Consider the following 19,323-nt stretch of genomic DNA (forward strand, 5'->3'; position numbering starts at 1 on the left):
TGTAATGGACATCGAAGGGGAGATATTATGCATATTATATTATATAATAGATGTCCATTAAGTTTATTAAAGAAATTATTTATCTTCTCCATAAGTCATGTCCTTTGGAATAAAGGTTTATGTCCTTTAGGATGAATAGTTGTATCCTTTAATGTGTAAGGTTATGTCCTTTAGTGTATAAGGTTATGTCTTAGATTGTATTTTGTATCCTATAAATAGTTCTTTAATCCTATGGATTGATAACTAAGATTCTACTACAAGAATTCAATTTCTCTCTATTCTCTCTCTATTATATCTATTACATCTCTATATATATTCTCTATTTATTATATTTTATAACAAAAAAGTATCATTTTAATTTTATTATATATACATTCGACTGGAGGAATATAGTTTACACAAAAAGATATCCACATGATATTTAATTTAAATTATAAGAAGAAACACCACCTAGTGATTAGTCAACCGTTGATTCTTAACAAACTAAATAGAGCATAAAATTATAATATAACTTCAAGTGGTGATTGAGATTTCTAATCCGTGATAGATATCAGGTTTGAGTCTTTTTAATTGAATATCAAATAATTGGGATATAGTATCAATATATGAATATGAAACAAAATATGTTTATAAAATATTATAGTATCAATAATCATGTGCCAAGTATTTGACTGGTTCAATGGTCATAAAGTTATGAGTATCCACACTTTCAAGGCAACATATAAGCATCTCTATGCTATATATAACCAAGTTTGTTAGATAATTTATACCAATTTGTTGCGTTGTTGAAGCTCAAAGTTACATTGATACATATCAATAGGATAAAGGCAAGGTTTCTTAACCTTTATATATGTGTAATTTGTAAATCATAACTTCCAAATTTTTTTATGGTCCATTTTGCAGCTTTTTTATCTACCCCAAATCCTCCATTTCCATTTGTAAGCTCTAATTTTGTTAATCTACGTTGTTTTCCCCTTTTTTGACAAAATAGGAAACCCGCAGTAATTAGAGCAGCTTAAGGTGTGATTATGGTGATTAATAAATTTAAATTTTAATAGTCGTTCTTGATTCACTATAGTTTTATTGTTAATTTATGATATTGGTTCATATTTTTTGCTCACGATTTAGTTGTTATTTTGCAATTTTTTTATATTCATATGATTTTTGTTAATTCCTCTATGTGGATCAATATTCTTAATCATTGTAAATGATCAATATGTACTTTTCTTATGCAGGAAAGATAGCTTTGAAGGCTTAGTAAATTCTTGTACCATACAATTTAACTTCTATGTAAGCTTATCTACTCTTATAGTTAAGGTTATTCATTTAATAGCATTGTACTTTGTTTTGTGTGATTAATGAAAATTACTTGCCTACTTTCGGTATATGTGATTAATGAAAATTACTTGCCTACTTTTTTTTGTCCTTTTTTTTTTGAGTAAATATTCAGCAATACCCTCATTTGTTCTATATGTCTGCATTAGATTAACCCACTCATATAACAGGTGTAAGTGTTTTAAGTTATTAATATATCAACATCAATCATAGTTGGGGATGGGTTGCATAGCCCTTCCTAAATAAGGCGTCACGTATAATATTGAAAATTATTAGCTTTGACTATTATAAGTTGGACCTTTATAAGAATAAATCTGTTAGTCATTGCAATTAATAACTATATAAAGTCAAACATATCAATAATAACTATATTTATCTCGATAAAATTTTAAATTAACAACTGATAGTTTCATTCTTATATAAAAGGTAGACCTTATAGCACTCTCATCCAAATTGTTATATAATATAAAACTTCTTTTTTCTTTGAATTCTAAAATTTCCTTATTTGTTTATTTATATCTATATATTTTAATTAAATTTAGGGCGGATGAAGAATTTGTTGATCAAAAGAAATATCTGGAGGACTTCTGCAAGCCTAAATGTGTGAAGCCTTTAATTGAATATGAGGTAAAATACTTTTATATTAAACGGTCTAATATAAAAGGAAAATACTTTTAATTGGGACTTTATTATTTTTCTTCACTGTTACTAAAAGGAAAATGCTTTTCAACTTAATATTTACATGTATAAAGAGAATAGAAGGAGAAGAACTTGGGCTAAAGCACTGTACTGGGCAATACTTTGATTACTTGTATTGTGTTGATAAATGTGTAAGTGTTGGTTATTGTTTGAAAATTTTTAGAGTTTTGACACATGACATCATCTAATTTGGCATTTGACAATGCAGGTTGCACCAAAGCTATTTTGAAAACTAAAGTAACTGAAAGGCCTTCTCAAAGACCACTTTCTTTATTTTCATATATTTTACAGTGAGCTGACTTTATTTCAATGTTTAGTAGGCCTCTTTTGGAGTTACTTGCTCTTGTTATTATGAAATTTTTTAAAAATTGAAATGAAGGAAAAAGGCTTTAGTAGGCATAGTTGGAGCTAAATGCTCCTATCATGTGAAACTTCTTGATTTCAAAAAAAAAAAAGAAAGAAGCCTTTAGGCTAGGTTTGGTATGCGAAATGGAATAAAAATAAGGGATAAAATAGAAGATGAAATGGAATGGAAATAAATTTCTAATCCTATGTTTGGTATGCATGATAGAATAGAAATTCTAGTTTAATTCCTTTGTTTGGTTATAGGAATATGTTGTAGAGTATGTGATTATAAGTACCTAGGAGATAATAACAAGATGGAACTTAACTAGGGGATAATATGAATAATACAAATAATAAGATATCATTACCACAAGATTGGATTATTGAGTATGTGATTATTAAGTACCTTGGAGATAATAACAAGATGGAACTAAACTAGGAGTTACTTACTCTACCAACTAACCAAAAAGTAGAAGAGAAAAGCAATGGCTAAGCAAAGTAACAATAAAAGAAAGGAGGTCTCCAACTATATGTTGGTCAATTATAGCACCAGTATCCCATCATAACAATCTAATGCAAGTTGCAACAAAATCTGAAAAGGATCTATTCTTGAAGGATGGCAAATCCTAGCTAGGTTACCCTAAATATTTTCTCAATGTATAAAGGATGTGTCATAAACAAAATATTATCTACTTTCATGATGTTGCATTAATTGAAATTTGTTAGGTTCTTTGACACCCCTTTTATCCTTAAAGGACTTAATTTCTAGGTCCAAAAACTCTAGTTCCATCTAGACTAAGGGATTCTAAAGCTCGACTTCATCCTTGATCCTTCATCTTGTCATAAAAAATAATGCAAACATGGAGCATTTCACATTCACAAGTATCACGGCACACATGTGTTGAACCAAGAATAACACCATTCATTGAAATGGAAAAGAGTAATGTACATCTATAATGCAAAAGAGAAAAGTCAATATTGAAATAAAGTCAGAATTGACTATTTTTCAATCTAATAATTACAAAAATCCCACAAATGAATCATGATTATGGTAAAAATAAACCAAATTAGAGAAAACTATTTGTATTCCAGTGAAATGCATAGGTGGTTTAGTAGTGAATGACCACCAAAGCACAACTTGCATTTTTTGTTGTGGATCATAACTCATAACCATAAAACAATGTTACCCAAAGAAAAACACCTCTCATTGGCTTATTACATCAACTTAATGCGTTTGCAATATAAAATTCAATAGAAAAGGCCAATTCTGCTTCCTGAACAAGCATAGTTCAATACTAAGGCTTCATTTTTCTATCAAAGATGCCTGGTCCACAAGTAGATACAAAAATCTCAACAAGAAGGGGAACTTGCAATAATATAAAAAGGGTGATAGGTATGCTAGCTAAAAGCATCACATTGGCTTATTACATCAACTCAACGCCTTTGCAACATAAAATTCAATAGAAAGGCCAATATAGCTTCCTGAACATGCATAGTTCAATACCATGGCTTCATTTTTCTATCAAAGATGCCTGGTCCATAAGTAGATACAAAAATCTCAACAAGAAGGGGAAATTGCAATAATATAAAAAGGGTGACAGGTATGCTAGCCAAAAGAATGATTGGAAGGACAAGTTTCAATTCTCCTTCTAGCATTATCATAAGAGTAGCACAAAAGGCTACCATCATGGCTGCAATAGAAATGAAGAGAGTAGAAAGACCAATAATCAACTTTGTAGGCAAAGATTTGAGAAAATCATCTTCTGAATAGCGTGATGTAAGGACCCCTAAGAACATTAACACTGATGTTGAGGAGGCAAAGAGAGAAATGGCATCGGATATTATAAATATCATAAATGATTTTTCATGTGCAAACATAGGAAAACCAGTTTCTTGAACGTTACCACCAGGAACTGTAAATGCTGCCGTGAACATTATAGTAATAATAAGTGCACCCACTACTGTACAGGACGTTGCTGTTTCTTTCATCCATTCTTCTCCATCTTTTATTAGCTCTTTATGGCTTTTAGAAAATATCTCACTAGCTTGTTCATTGTCACTGTTGATGTATTCTTTATTTGAAGGAATCGAAATGCTTTCTACTTCCTGAATTAAAAACATTTTGCTATTGTATAAGTCAAACTATAATATAAAAAAACTAACTTGTGAGCATAATTTCTCTCCCCATTCTTTTGAATGTTGAATTTATTCGAAATTTTTTATTAAAAACTAAAATTTATGTGATTGAACATAACTTAAAAAATAACTTATCATCTAAAAACTTTGCACTTTAAAAACTAATTCTACAAGGGATATGAGTGCATTTGTTTGTTTATATTGCAAATGATTGGGAGTGTCACTACTTTGTGAGGAATAAGGACAGTAAGAGAGTCCTTAGAGATCTTGACAATAAATCAAGAATCAGATTCTTAACCCCTCATTGTGTTCAACCATGAATAATAGTTGCTAAACCAGTCCTTCCTTCTAATTATAGATGAGGTAGAGCCTTTCCAAAGAAATTCAATATTTCAGAAAAGAGAAATATTCCATTAGAATGGTGAAAGAAAGTCTTATCCTACTTTCAGAGTAGGTGAATCCTCTAGGTTTTTAGTCAGTTTACTTCGCTAATATGATGTTGCAGAAATATTTAAACAAGTCAAAAAATATCACCTTATACCATTGTAGCTCTCTTTGCATCTGCAATGCTGCACCTGAGATGTCAGCAAGTCTATTAGGAGGTGCTAACTTGGCAGCCATGTGTAAAATGGTGTTTTCGAATTCATCGGATCCAGAAATCAGAAGTTGCTTCCTGGAACCAAGCCCATATATAAGGCTAAAAACTTTTTCTTGTCGATATTGGATTGCATTCATAAGCATGTCTCTTGAATTTTTGTTGGCGACAGTCAAAAGAATAGAATTGGCTTTGATCATCTCAATAACAACTTCAACAACTCCATATTTGATAGCTTTAAAGAATGCATCATATATTCTTTTTTGTTTTAGTTTAGTGTCATCAATAGAAGATACGTGCTTGGCCATCAGCTCTAGAATTTTAAGAGCATAGGTATGCCTTAATTTCCTATCGTAAATTTGCTTCAGTCCTATTTTCACATGCAAAACCAAGCCAAAAGTGAAGAATTGCAGCAATCTAATTTAAATTGCAAGGATTTTTTTTTCTTTTTTTTTTGAGAATATGAAAAAGTGTTATTTTACTCACAACCCCTAATTAATGTTATTTGAAAAGACCAATATGATCTCTATTAATGCATACTCAACAATTAAGATACAAAATTTTAAAACATTTTAAATAATTAAAAAATTATTTGTTAGTTTATTTTTAATTTTTCCACTCATTTTCTCTAAGGAATTTAAATAATGACAAATATTGGAGTAAAAATATTGTTTTTACGTTTTCAAAAATTATTTTATTTTAATTATTTTGAAATATAAAATATATCAAAACATTTTATTTCTTGAACAAAATTGAGTATTTAGCTAACAAAAAAATAGTTTTAATTATGTAATAAAGCCAAAATTTAGGATTTTTAGTATTAAAACAGGGTATTGTTATTTCCAGAACACTAATTGTTAATGCCAGACTAATAACATTCTATATAATATTACTTGACAAAATTGCCCCTTATTAAATATCCGTTTTCTTTGTAAGAACTCCCATAGGATTAAATTGCATACACAGTTATCACTTGATGTTTTGAATTCTTTTTTTTTTTTTTTTTTTTTGAAATGAATGCTTTCAATTCAGTTGCTATACTTAGTTCTCACACAAAGTTCTTGCAATAGCAAATTTATCTGATAAAAAAAATATATGCAATTTGACAAGTTAAGAATGGATTTATAAAAAATTGCGGTAAGGTAATATTTCAATTGGTTTATAGAAGAGAGTTGTTTCCCAAATATTGATCCAAATTTATTTATGAAAGGATAAAAAGAATAAGAAAAGACAAGGCCTTAATACATATTTTTCCCTTTTTAATCCAAGCATGGTATTTATAAAGAAAGGTTATGTTATTATGAAGCAAAAGAGAGCTTTGGACTAGAAAAAATGGTGTTGGTTTTGAGTGTGATGGTGATCTGAGCATTGCTACGACCACCGGACACCTAAATATACTCTACTGCCTTTCGCAAATTCCCTAGTATGCAGTGTATGTTGATGATTAAAATTGAATTTATTTAGATTGTCTAATTCTTTCTTTATATTTTTTTCTTTTTTAAAAAAATTGAATTAAATGTATAAAAAAGGAAGGACAGTTGACATAAATTCATTAAGGGGCAATTTCATCAAGTGATATTGTATAGAATGTTATTGCTTTAACATTAACAATCAGTACTCTGGAAATAACGTCAACCTTAAAAAATTATAGAATAATTTTTTTGAGGAAATTTGAGTAGAAAAATTTTTAAAAATTATTTTCCTTTTTAATTATTTAAAATTTTATAGAACTATTTTTCTCTTTAATTTATAAATATATGTTAATGGGTAGCGGTATTTAAAGGCAAATTGACACGTTTCTGACATAATGACTACACAATAAATAAATACTACAAAAATGTATTAATATATTTATCAAAAGAGAAGGATTAAATAGTAATTTACTATTTAAAAGTTTAATAGTTGAGCAGTTTATGACATCAAAATTCATGGGTTACTCAATAGTTACCCTTTAATAAAGTTATTTTTCTTTTGAAAGCTATGTTATAGGAGAGAGGGTGGGGGGAAATTTGGGGAGAAGAGAAGTACTCGAACTCTGGCCACTATGAGAGTGGCAAGCAGTCTTACCACTAGGTAATAAAGTAATATGCCATTTAATAAAACAAAATGAGAAATTAGAGATAACATTACCAAAAAAGTCTAGGACCTTTGAACTCAAACTCCGCATTTCACCCTTCCCTGAAAAATTAAACAACTAAGTTAAACGTTTTTTAAAACAACCTAATTATATATATATATATATATATGTGTGTGTGTGTGTGTGTGTGTGTGTGTTTCTTGAGTCTTGGAGGTGGAATATATTTCAATTTTGTTGCTTAGATAAAGAATGTTCAACATAGCCGCCTTTTTTTAACTATGCTTCCTTTACTTCATTATTTAAGGTCTACTCAACAATAGTAACTGTTATAGTAGCTATTTGCTGTTTGATACTAGTTGTTACCTGTTAACTATTTAATATAGTGGTTTAAAACAAAAGTTTTTTATACAAATAATTGTTTGATTAGTTATTAAATTTGAAATGACAAAAAATGATAATGGAATGTCGACCTTAAATAAATCTTACCTTGTTTGACATGATCATTCTCTAGAATGGCAATTCGAACATCACCAGGAAAAGCAGGTAGTTGGACATGAATACCTTCCATATAAAAATCATTAACTCATATTCAGTAACAAACACAATTTTGGCTAAAGCATTCCTAATACCTCAAACTTTGAGAATTGTTATAATTACACCGTAAAATGAATCTAATCCTCCAAACACTTCAATTTTAAATTTATATCACAATTACACCCTAATTATAAAATTGGTCGAAATAGAGACTAAAAATAATGTGGGGTCCCACATGAGTTAGCTAACTCAACTTCAGTTAGCTAACTCAAAACACACAATTTAGACATTATCAGACTGGATTAATAATCATTGAATAAAAAAAATATTATGGATGATTACTAACAAAACCAAGAAGGAGACAATGGTGGAGGAGGGAAGTGGCTTAAGGGGATCGAGAAAAGTTGAGAGAGCAACTGCTTGTATAGAGATCGAGTGGGTTTGAATCTTATAAAACTCTGACCCGATTAAGTGTGCCCATGATATTGTAAAACAGAGGTAATCCTCCGGTGATTGCCGACACGTTGGTGGAACCAAGCCAGTTCTTGAGGGTCATGTTACGATGTACGTCGGTGATGAGATAGAGCGGTTCATGGTGAGTATGAAGCTGCTTAACAACCCAATCTTCATTGACCTTTCTAAATTGGACCATGTACTTTCTTCTTTTAATTTCTTTTTCTTTATTGTTTAGATCCTTGAGATATGTATACGACATTAAGAGATTCTTTTAGTTTTCGCTGTAAATATGTTTTTGGCCTGATTATGTAGATCACAGTCGCTTTTGGATATTAAAGTGTTTTTATTTTCTAGGGCTGTTTTTTTTTTTCCCCTTTGTAAAATCAAGGTATGAAGCTTTAATTAATTTTTACATACTCTCTTAAACCCTAATTTGAGTTGAATTTTACTCAAACAATTCTTGATCTATCTATTTGCTTGCACAAAGATGGAGGAAGAAAATAGCATATTCGGTCTGTGGAGGAAGAAAGAAAATTCTTAGCTCCTTCAAAAGTTGCATTTTACTGTAGCTAACTCATGTTGGGTTAGCCAACTCATGTGGGACCTATATTTACTACTCCATTCTATTTTGTTTGCTTGTTATACCTTTTTGGATGTTTCAAAATATTTACAAGATTTCTAAATTTAGATATGTAAACAATTAGTTTTCTCATAATAACATTTATGATTGTTCATTAAATGAAAGACTTTCATTAATATCTTAATGAATTAAAGGTAAAAAATGAAAAAATAACTTTTATTCACTAAATTTTTAATATGCGTGTTTTGTCAAATCATGCAACAAAATGACGGAGAGAGTATTTTTTAAATCTCAATTTTGACCAATTTTGCGATTAGGATGCAATTATGACATAAATTTAAAATTGGAGTGTCTGAGGGTTAAGTTCATTTTGGGATGCAATTATAACAACTCGTATAATTTGGGGTATTCAGAATGGTTTAGTGCACAATTTTTTCCTTTTGTCATCAATTCCTTTATGTTTGTTCCTAATTCAAAACAAACATATCACGGGTTCATATTTTTGTAGGAACTTCTTCATGCTTCGTGTAATGGAATGAAATTATAAAAATGACCTCAAAATAAAGGGAATTTTAATTAGTAAAACTTCTCAAAAATTAAACCAAACCTAAGAATGGTTATTCTATATAAAACCAAACCAGAATTTAGTTTTGAAATCCAGAATCTTTAAAATTATTGCAATTAATCTGAAAGAATAAACAAAGCAAAGGGGAAAAAGAAATGGAAGAGGGAGATGAAGAGGTACTGACAGGAATAGATCCATTGTTTCCAGAAGACATAACGGTTGCTGCTAGGAAATAAATCGTTGAAACAAGCCAATTCGACAAGTGGGGTGCTTCCATAAAGTGTTCGTCTTGTGGCGAAGCTTGGGCAACGCTGGAGCAAATCCAAGGATATATCTGGTGTTTGTATAGCATTATCAAAATTAGAATTACAAGAGTTAAATCAAGTTTTAAAAGTAAAATTAATTATTATTTAGTCGTTGAAAATTTTTTATTATATACTTAAAAGAAAATTAATCAAGTTTAATCCATTGTTTGAAATTAATAAATTCCATAAAATTACGTAGAATCTATTTATAAATTCAAATTTTTGTATTGGTCCTAAAAAAATGAAAAATTAAATTCTATATATCTGAATATAACTAAACCAAATTCTACTAAAAAAAGTTAATTTTAGAAAATAAAAGTAAAATTATTTTCAATTTTAAATTTATTACAAATTTGAAAAGTTCGTTTACAAATAAAATAATTTATAAATGAATTTCAATTCATTTATGAGCTCCATATCGATCTACCCTAAAACAAATTACTGATTATGCAAGATTTGAAAATGACAATCACTCTTAATTACTTACCAAACATTTCGCTGAAAATTGAAGCATGAAGAAGCAAAGATCCAAAGGCTCCATTATCTTCAAGCAGTATTTCAAAAGGAGTGAGAGAGTATAAATACCGAGTTGTTTCCTTATGGCCATTATTACATGCTACTATTACTGGAAGATCACTGTCTGCAGCAATAGTAACCAGATTCATCGTCTTTCCCACCATGCATTCGGCAATTCTTGTTGCTCCAATAACAGCAGCTAAAAGAAGAGCTGTCCCTTTACTTTCATCAACTGCCTGTAACTCTTCTACTGACATTAACTCCACCAAAAACTCCACAATCTTTATGTTCCCAGCCTTTGTCGCAAGATGAAGCGCTGTTTCACCAAAACCTGAAACCTTTCTGTGTAATGTGTCTGGGTGAAGCTGAAGGAAGGTTTTCACGGAATTCAAGTCCCCTTTCTCTATAGCCTCTCGTAAAGGATGAAATTGAACGTAGGCAGCGACCTCTGTTGCTGTCATTTTTTATCAACTCATTAGTTAAGATGAGAAATGCCAATGGAAGAAGAAATGTAAAGTACAAGTCTAATATTTTTGTTTCACAAAACAAAATTTTCAGCCGAAGAATTTGAGTTTTCTATGAGATAAATAAATATTTCGGTGATTAGGGAATTGTTGGAGTGGGATTGACTTGGCTAAATCCAGTCTATGATTCCATCTATGAACTAAATTAATGAAAAATAATTTTTTGTTGAAACAATAGTATTTTTACCATTCATTGGAGAAAAAAAGGGATAAAGTAAAAAAATTTTTGAAAAATATTTATATAGATTACATTTAAGTAAGTCTGATCCTATTAAAATTGTTATTTGAACTGCTGACTAGAAAAGTAATTTTTTAGATGACAATAAAGTATATTTTAAAATTATTTTGGACGATGATGACCACGAGGAGGACGATGACCATGACAAAAAAAATTACAAATTAAAACTGTTTTTCCAAGAGCATGTAATATGATGTTTTTTTCAAAAAGCAATTTTAACCATAATATTAAAGAGACTCGTAGTGTAGCACCTCCAAGAACTGTGATTAAACACCCGAGTCAGATTAATCGGTCCTTGTTAATAGGATTGGATACCGGTGATTTCATTAAAAAAAAAAAAAAAAAAAAAACGAGACCCGTAGTCTTTAGACGTAGAAGAGGAATGCATTACCTGGAGGTCTGACAGCTGGCTTTACCTCATTCATTATAGCCAAAGTTTCCCAGCAAGACTTAGCAGAATCAATCTCTCTGACGTGAGAAAATACCTCCAACGAACATGAAACGTGAATTGCATGTAAAGCTGCAGCATTTTTCCTTGTCCAAGCCTTCAATTCAGCTTCATCCTCTTCCAGTTTCTCATTTGCTTCAATAACATCCCATAGATCATTTGCCAACAAATAGTTCTTCATCCAAATTCTCCAGTCTGCGTAATTATTTCCATCTAGATCTTGAAGGACAATCTTTGTTGCCATGTTTATCCTCTTGATCCTAGGATGTATGTTCAAACTGTCAATTATAAAAAGGACAACCTTTTACATCGAAAGCGTGGGAAGATCAAATAATTGTTGAACCACTGAAGGTTAGTTCTAAATAAACCCATAGCAAAACAACAACAACAATCAACAAATTGAATTGAGAGTGAAGTAATTGCTTTTCCTTATTCACTTTCTAAGGTTTCATTTGGGTTTGAGTTTAATGCCTGAGGATAAATGCAAACTGGAAATAACAACATTTGCCTAAACTTCTCTTTATGTTGTATTGAAAAAGAATAACGTAAACAACAAACAAGCTCAAAAGTTTTTTGAAAGTTTGGACATTATAATGAAACTCATCACAAGCTTAGATGCCAATGTTCCCAAGAATGTTGTATGTAAAAAATTAACAGCAGCAAGAATTCTATAAAGAGAGAGGAGAAAAGGACTAAGTAAATAGCAATTCGAGAGAGGAGAAAAGGACTAAGTAAATAGCGATTCAAGAAAATCAGAAGAACTTTAACCGGATTGACTTATCTAGACCCGTGTGAATCTACCCATGGAATTTTTACCAATGAAAAATGTGTTTTTTTTTTTTTTTTTTTTTTAAGGAGAGCAATTTTTACCTTATTTTCATTGGTTTGATCCATGGGTGAGACCATAAAGAAGGAACAATTTTTTAAAAAATTTATATTTTCATTTCATTAGTTTGGTGCATGAAGTCATAGTCCGGATCTAAGTAAGTTTAACATAAGAATGACATAACTAGATCGGATCTATAGGCCTACTGATAAACCAATTGAGAGTAAAACATACATTTTGCTTAGAAACAGAGATTAATATAAACAAGTTCAAAAACTTCAAAGTTTAGACATAATAATGGAATCAAAGGCTTAGATGCCTGTGTTCCGAAGAATGTTGTATGCAGAAAATAACAGGAAGAAGTATATAAAAGAGAGAGGAGAAAAAGAAGAGGCACATACACATCACAAGAACCAACTAAATAGCAATTCAAGAATATTAAAAGAAACTCTAGTGTGCAGAAAGAACTTACACTAAATGCAATAAACTTGGAAGGATAAGTAGTTGTAATGTGTTTTAGTAGTGTAATTCTTCCAACCGAACTCGTTAAAGCTGTAAGCTCAAGTGCTTGGGAATAACAATTATTGACGCATATGATCCCACCAAAAAGGAAAAGTTCATTGGAATTAAAAGCTTTCACTTTTCTTCTTTCCTTTCTTTCTTTCTTTTTGTTCTTCGCTTTTTGTGTTCCATCAATTGGAGGATTACAAATAATTGATTGACATCTATTCACCACGTAGGTACTGAACCAAAGTGTGCACCAATTCATCTTTCGCTTTATTACTTTTTTTTTTTCACCACGTAGGTAAAATTGCCATCCCTATCCGTTTTGTTGCTATTTCTTTTTTTTCTTTGAATGTACGTATCTCATCCATGAGATTGGTAATGGAGTTACTATTGGTTTTATATGGAATAAAATGTGCAATGGAATCGATATTATAAAATTTTTAATTAACGGAATTACATTTAAATGATTAAAGTAATAAATAATTAATTTAAAATAATACCTATTATCAAATCTTTCATAAGTAGAGTTAGAAACTTGTTATTCAATGGATTGTCGTAATTCATAAACCGTCTAATTGAATGGTCTTTAACAATATCCTCACCAATTGACAATGAAAAAAATATAAAATTATTTTTAGAGAATTTGAAAAGCAAAAAGTATTTTGAATTCTAACTCAAAATACGCTTATATTATTTTGATGGCTATAAAAGTCAAGTCTACATATAGAGGAATGCGGGAAGTTATCCTAGTTAGAAATTGATTAAAATAAATAAATTATAATTAATTCACCTTTTAAAATATCTTATATTTAAACCCAATAAGTTTTAGAAACGTTTATTCTGAGTCCCTATTTAATAATTTAGATCAAAATTATAATTTTTATAAAATTTTACTTAAAACTCATTTTTAATCAAATTCAACTTGATTTAATTTCTCATTTTTAATATTTCATATCAATCCTTATACATATGATACATTAGGTTCCAAATATAATTAATTAAATTTATATTTGCGATATCTAGCAACATAACAAGACTATCTAAATATTTGAAAAGTCTATAGTAGGTTGACTTAACCTTTTAGTGAATGATCTCTCAATATAATTAAAATCTATTCATCAATAATATTTTGATTTATTTCATTTAAGTACGGAACATGTCTAGTAAGTTAAATTTTATTAATTTTCTTAGCAATAGTTATTGATTCATTGAATAAGATTTCAAATCCAATTTACTAATTTGATTTCATCTTGTGCAAGGATTGCATGATCAATACTAGTAGAGAACAAGTGAAAATTTTTCTCTAATTTACAGAGGATGATGAACCCATCTTGATCACTCATGTCACTTTATACAATTTCTGCTATTTTCCATTTGTTATCTTAAATAGAGTAACGTGTAGATGGATCAAAACATAGTAGTCCCTAAATAAGATAACTTAATAATCTTAAGTTAAAGCTTACTTACACAACCATCACTTGAGTCTTTTACAGGCATAGGTAGTTCTCCGTATGAAATTCTTGTTTGGATTAGTTTATTGAACTTATCCTTACAACAAGCACCTGTATATTAGTTATGGGTAGGAATGGAAGCAGGGCGGATGCCCACGAGTTTTAAGCTATCCATATCCGTATCCATTTAAAATTTTAATATCCAAATCCATTTAAATATTCATTTAAGTATCCCTATCTGAACCTGTTTAAATTTTTACTACTCGTATCCGCCCAAAACCCGTTTAAATTACCCTTATACGAGTAGGATACCTACGAATCTTAAACTATCTAAATCTGAACTTATTTAAAATACAATTTTTATTAATAGTGGATAAGATACGCGTTTAATATAGCCAGTAACGAGTAGTGGGTACCCAACGATCTATACCCATACCCTATCCGTATGCATAATAGGTAGTAATTTCACTATTCGTACCTGTCCTAAACCCTTTTATAACTATTTATATCCTCTTTAAATGGATCAGAGTGGGTCGGGTAATTTAAAATACCCGCACCACTTCCATCCCTAGTTATGGATATCACACATACCTCAACTTATGAGAACAACTATTTCCTTTCATAAAGAAAATAACATAATATGTACCGGTCTGAACATCTCGTCATCATCCAATATTGATATGGCATTGACTAGAAATATTTAGTAACATTACTTTTGATGCCATAAGAATCTCAGAATTACAACCATATTATAATTTCTTCTGCAAAGAAATAGTGTCCCAAGAAATTTATCTTTAATGGAGGTTCATTAATTGAATATTAAAGATAAATAATGCCTTTTATTAGTTAAATAAAATTGAAAATATGACGTGCACGTGCAATCATCTGATTGACTGTAGGATATACAAAATAACAGTTACTTTGCTTTTTCATATTTTTTTTTTCTTTTGAATAGAAAAAAAAATAGTTCTCATCCATGAAATCGGTTGGAAAGGACTATATAATCAATTACCAAAAAAACATATATCATAATTGGCATCAAATACCTTTTGACCCAGTTTAAAAAGTGATTTCTACTACAGATGCATGTTTATATTGACATTAAACTTATTTAAAGTTTATTAAGATTGCTAATAAACTAATTAAAAATTTTGAAAATTGTTAGAAATACTATATTAAAATATGGATATCCATTAAGGTTATTAAAGAAATTATTTGTCTTCTCCATGAGTCATCTCCTTTGGAATAAAGAGTTATATCATTTAGGATGAATAATTATATTCTTTAATAAGTAAGGTTATATCTTTTAGATTGCATTTTGTATCCTATAAATAGTTTTTAGATTGCATTTTGTATCCTATAAATAGTTCTTTAATCCTATGCATGGTAACTAAGATTCTAGTACAATGATTCAATTTCTCTCTATATTTTATTTACTATATGTTTATATATATTCTCTATTTATTATATTTTATAACACTTTATTAGTACGATTTTATTCTACTGCTTTGAATTCGTTCTACGACTTTGTTGATCAAAATACTTAAAGAGAGGATAACTTGTTATTTGCGACTTTCAAAATTAATATTGGTGTGTTTAACTTATTTACACTCAAAAGGTAATTATCTATATGTTCTTGAAAATTATATTATTAATTATAAAATAATATAATTTATGGTGAAAGGAAATAAAATTTTTAATTTTGATTCTTTCTTTCCTTATGTGCATATATTAAACGTACGGTTGCTTTAAATTGAGTTTAAAAATTCAAAGTAATTAATTCTTACAGATTGATTTGATCTAATATATAGAGTATAACACTCGACACATTAATACCCTTTGATTTGTAAATTGATTGCTAATGTTTATTTGTTTATAATGATATTAAATCTTTTATATTTAATAATACTCATAGAGACAATAATTTTTGGCTTTGGATATGCCAATATGTTCCTTCTCATGATTTGAATAATTAAAAGAAATAATGTTTAAATAAGAATCCTTTCCATATTTGACAATACATGTTAAACATATGTATTGATTAGCAATTTTTATTGTATTTGATCAATACTATGTTGTGTAGTGTTTTTAATAAGAAAAATTATTTATAGATCCCTGAGGTTTGCCATAATTATCTAAGTAATCCCCGACGTTTTATATAATATGTAACGCATTCCTACCTTTAACTCCATCTAATTAAAAAGTCCTTCCTTTTGAAAGTGGGGTGTTTTGCCGTTAATGGAAGACGAAAATACTAAAACACCCCTCCTGCGCTGATGTGGACTAGTATGACCTTCCAAGGGCGGGAAATGAAAAGGCAGACCCACTTTGCCAGTTCTCCAAAATGAAAACTTGTCAATCAAACACCTCGCTGATCGCCAGTTCACGTTTTGAAGAAATTTTCCAGAAAATGATGTTTGTTGACGACACGAAGTGAGTGCTCGTAGCATGTAGTGCTTCGTTTGCGTGGAATCACAATCTTGAAGCTTCGTGTTTAAGGTAAATACCAAAAACTGAGACCCATTTCAGTTTGTTCTTGAAAAAATTGAAAACCCATATTTTTGAGGATGTTTATGATGATGATTTTTGGTATATTGAAATGCTCCAGCATCGTTACGAATCTTATTTCTATAATGAGAATGCATTTGGGGTTTTTGCATACGTTAATGCTTATTTTTAACATATGTGTTAAATTGCAATGTAGGAAAGCTTGAATTTGATGGCTTTGCCTAAAAGCTACATTGTTCTCTTACAAAATGTATGCAAAGTTCATAAGATAAAAGATGGGAATGTAGATATTACATCTTCTGAAAATTATAGCATAGAGAAAGATGCAGAAGTGACTTTAATGTTTGAAAGATTCAAGGACACTGCTTATATTGAAATGTATTTGGTTAGAAAGCAAGGTGAACCGAGTGTTGTTATGCCAATTGTGTTCCAGAGTCAGGTGGCAGATAATATGGGTTTCCATCATGAAAATTTGCAGCCTAAGAATAGGGAAGTTCCAGGTAATGGTGTTGGGGAGGCAGAAAGTAATGTCGGGTCACAGATTGAGATAAGTGGGGATCTTGGAGATGTGATTATTATTGACCATGAGAATGTAGGGTGTGGGATTGGAAATAAAGAGGGTATAGGTAGGGGTAGGGGGAAGGGGCAAAAATTTTGGTAGGATCACAGATGTGGGATAATGTGTTGGCTGACGACACTGAGTATTCAGGCTATGTAAACGGTTTAGGCAGGAGCAGAGGGAGGAGGAGAGGGAGATGTAGAGGCAGGGCAAAAGTTTATCAGGCAAATGTGAATAGGGACAATAGTAAGGGGAAAAGAGCAACTGCAGTTGGAACCTCTTATAGCTTTAGACATAGGGTACAACAAGAACAACCACTGGATAGGAAAGGGGGACAAACAGAAACTGTTGCTGATAGCCAATCCACAGATGATGACTGTCTTTTCTGGTACTGAAGATGAGAGTAGTGAATCTGAGACACATGGGGGGTGTGGAAACAGATCCAGAAGAGGATATTGACGTCAATAATGATGTTGATGATGGTCTCAGATACTGAAAAGGAGCAGTCAGCTGCAAGTAGTAGTGACATGGAGGTTGATAAACCAAGAAAGGAGAAGAGTTAGAAAGAAAATAGGAGATCCTTGGAAGAAAATATATGACAATATTTTTGAAACACCAGATGAAGGTGATATTGAATTCAGAGTTAGGCATCTTAAGTGTTGATAGTTGTAGGGAAGCATTAAGGGATTATGCTATTAGGGGAGGATTCATAATAAGGATGATCAAGAATGATAGTAAAAGAGTGACAGCAAAATGTAAGGGGAAGGGTTGCCCATTTAGATTCCATGCTAGTGTGGCTCCAGACTTAGTCACTTTTGTAGTAAAACCCTCCAACCTGAGCATAAATGCATGAGGCCATTAAACAACAAGAATCCAAATGCAACAGCAAAGTGGGTGAAGAAGAAACTAGAATCTCAATTGGCTGTTGATCCCGGAATGAGCTTTGCTTTATTACAAGCTGAGTTGAAGGAAAAATTCCAAGTTTTTTATTCTATGAATGTCCCGAGTGCACTTAAATGACAATTGAGTTATTCCTTAGGATTCAGTACTACATATAACTTGGGTAAATATCTGGGTATACCTATTATCCATGGTCAAGCATCTCTAGCTTCTTATTCTTATATTTTGGATCATGCCTACAAAATATTATCGGAGTCAAATGTCACGCATCTTTCTCTGGCTGGAAGGATCACTTTGGCCAGTTCTGTTATTGCAGATATGCTATAGTATGGGATGCAAAATGTCAAGCTTCCAAACCATATTTGCTCCAAAATTGATAAAGCTTGTAGAAATTTCATTTGGGGAGGCTCAACTTACCACCGGAAAGTTGCTTTAGTCCCATGGAAGTATATCACACAACCAAAAGATTTTGGTGGGTTGGGTATGCACAACCTGAAATTGCTTAATGAGGCTTTTCTCATGAAGTTAGGGTGAGGCCTTAAATTTTTTAATGCTATCTGGTTTATATTATCAAGTCAGTGATTATTTGATGATCTCAACTGTTCATGCTATTCAATGGTACTGTTATCTTTAATGTTAGTCATAATTCAATAGTTTAGGCAGCAAATTATTCAATTGAAGAGTGATTGAACTGAACTCTATCTATCATCTTCATTATCCCTGTCATCTTTCTATCTGTTTAAGCTCTACCTGGATTAATTAGGTGGTGCTCACCTCATTTCAATTGCACTTCTGTTGCTTGTGCTACTATATAGCCATCGCTATAATTAGCGTTGTTATCATTTCCTTTAGTTTCTACCAATGCTGCCACTATCAGAGCATGAACTGAGGTGTGTGTTGCCATTGTTAGCGCAGTATCTCCTCAAACATTTAGCCTACAGTATGCTGTATAGGATGCAGCTATTTTGTATTTCTTCTGCTAGGCAATGGCATACATAGGTGGAATGAAGTTAATATGAAAATGATAATATATTATATAATAATAATACATTAATACATTAATGAGATATTGGACTCCCAAATAAATTTTAACTAATAGGCCATGTAGGATTCTTATAATCCTTATCCTAATACAATTGCTTTAAAACTCCAATATAAATACTTTAGCTTTACTCTTAATGGGGGCTAATTCACAATTTTCCATACTCAATTTCTAAGT

The 19,323-nt window shown here is 30.7% G+C and overlaps 1 long non-coding RNA gene and 1 other non-coding gene across 8 annotated transcripts; one reads left to right on the forward strand and one right to left on the reverse strand.

Annotated features, from left to right (window-relative positions):
- Window positions 1–765: 765 nt before the first annotated feature.
- Window positions 766–2,370, forward strand: LOC105641594 (uncharacterized). 3 transcript variants are annotated; one of them, XR_016321352.1, is made up of 5 exons: window positions 766–832; window positions 1,241–1,290; window positions 1,878–1,962; window positions 2,088–2,165; window positions 2,243–2,370. It is a non-coding gene; the product is annotated as an uncharacterized LOC105641594 (long non-coding RNA). The 3 variants fall into 3 exon arrangements; XR_002285305.3 differs by having other exon boundaries at window positions 811–938; window positions 1,236–1,290; XR_002285304.3 differs by lacking the exon at window positions 766–832 and adding an exon at window positions 868–1,020 and having other exon boundaries at window positions 1,236–1,290.
- Window positions 2,371–3,562: 1,192 nt separating this feature from the next.
- Window positions 3,563–12,802, reverse strand: LOC105641595 (uncharacterized). Of its 5 annotated transcripts, none has more exons than XR_016321350.1 (8): window positions 12,652–12,802; window positions 11,297–11,631; window positions 10,115–10,591; window positions 9,507–9,656; window positions 7,674–7,748; window positions 7,241–7,288; window positions 5,050–5,480; window positions 3,563–4,485 (listed from the first exon to the last, which is right to left on the reverse strand). It is a non-coding gene; the product is annotated as an uncharacterized LOC105641595 (transcript). The 5 variants fall into 5 exon arrangements; XR_016321351.1 differs by having other exon boundaries at window positions 5,050–5,090; window positions 10,115–10,597; XR_016321347.1 differs by having other exon boundaries at window positions 10,115–10,597.
- Between the last annotated feature and the right edge of the window lie 6,521 nt (window positions 12,803–19,323).

This window comes from Jatropha curcas, chromosome 6, assembly GCF_041381405.1.
Source record: "Jatropha curcas cultivar XTBG-Jc1 chromosome 6, XTBG_Jcur_1.0, whole genome shotgun sequence".
NCBI lineage: Eukaryota > Viridiplantae > Streptophyta > Magnoliopsida > Malpighiales > Euphorbiaceae > Jatropha > Jatropha curcas.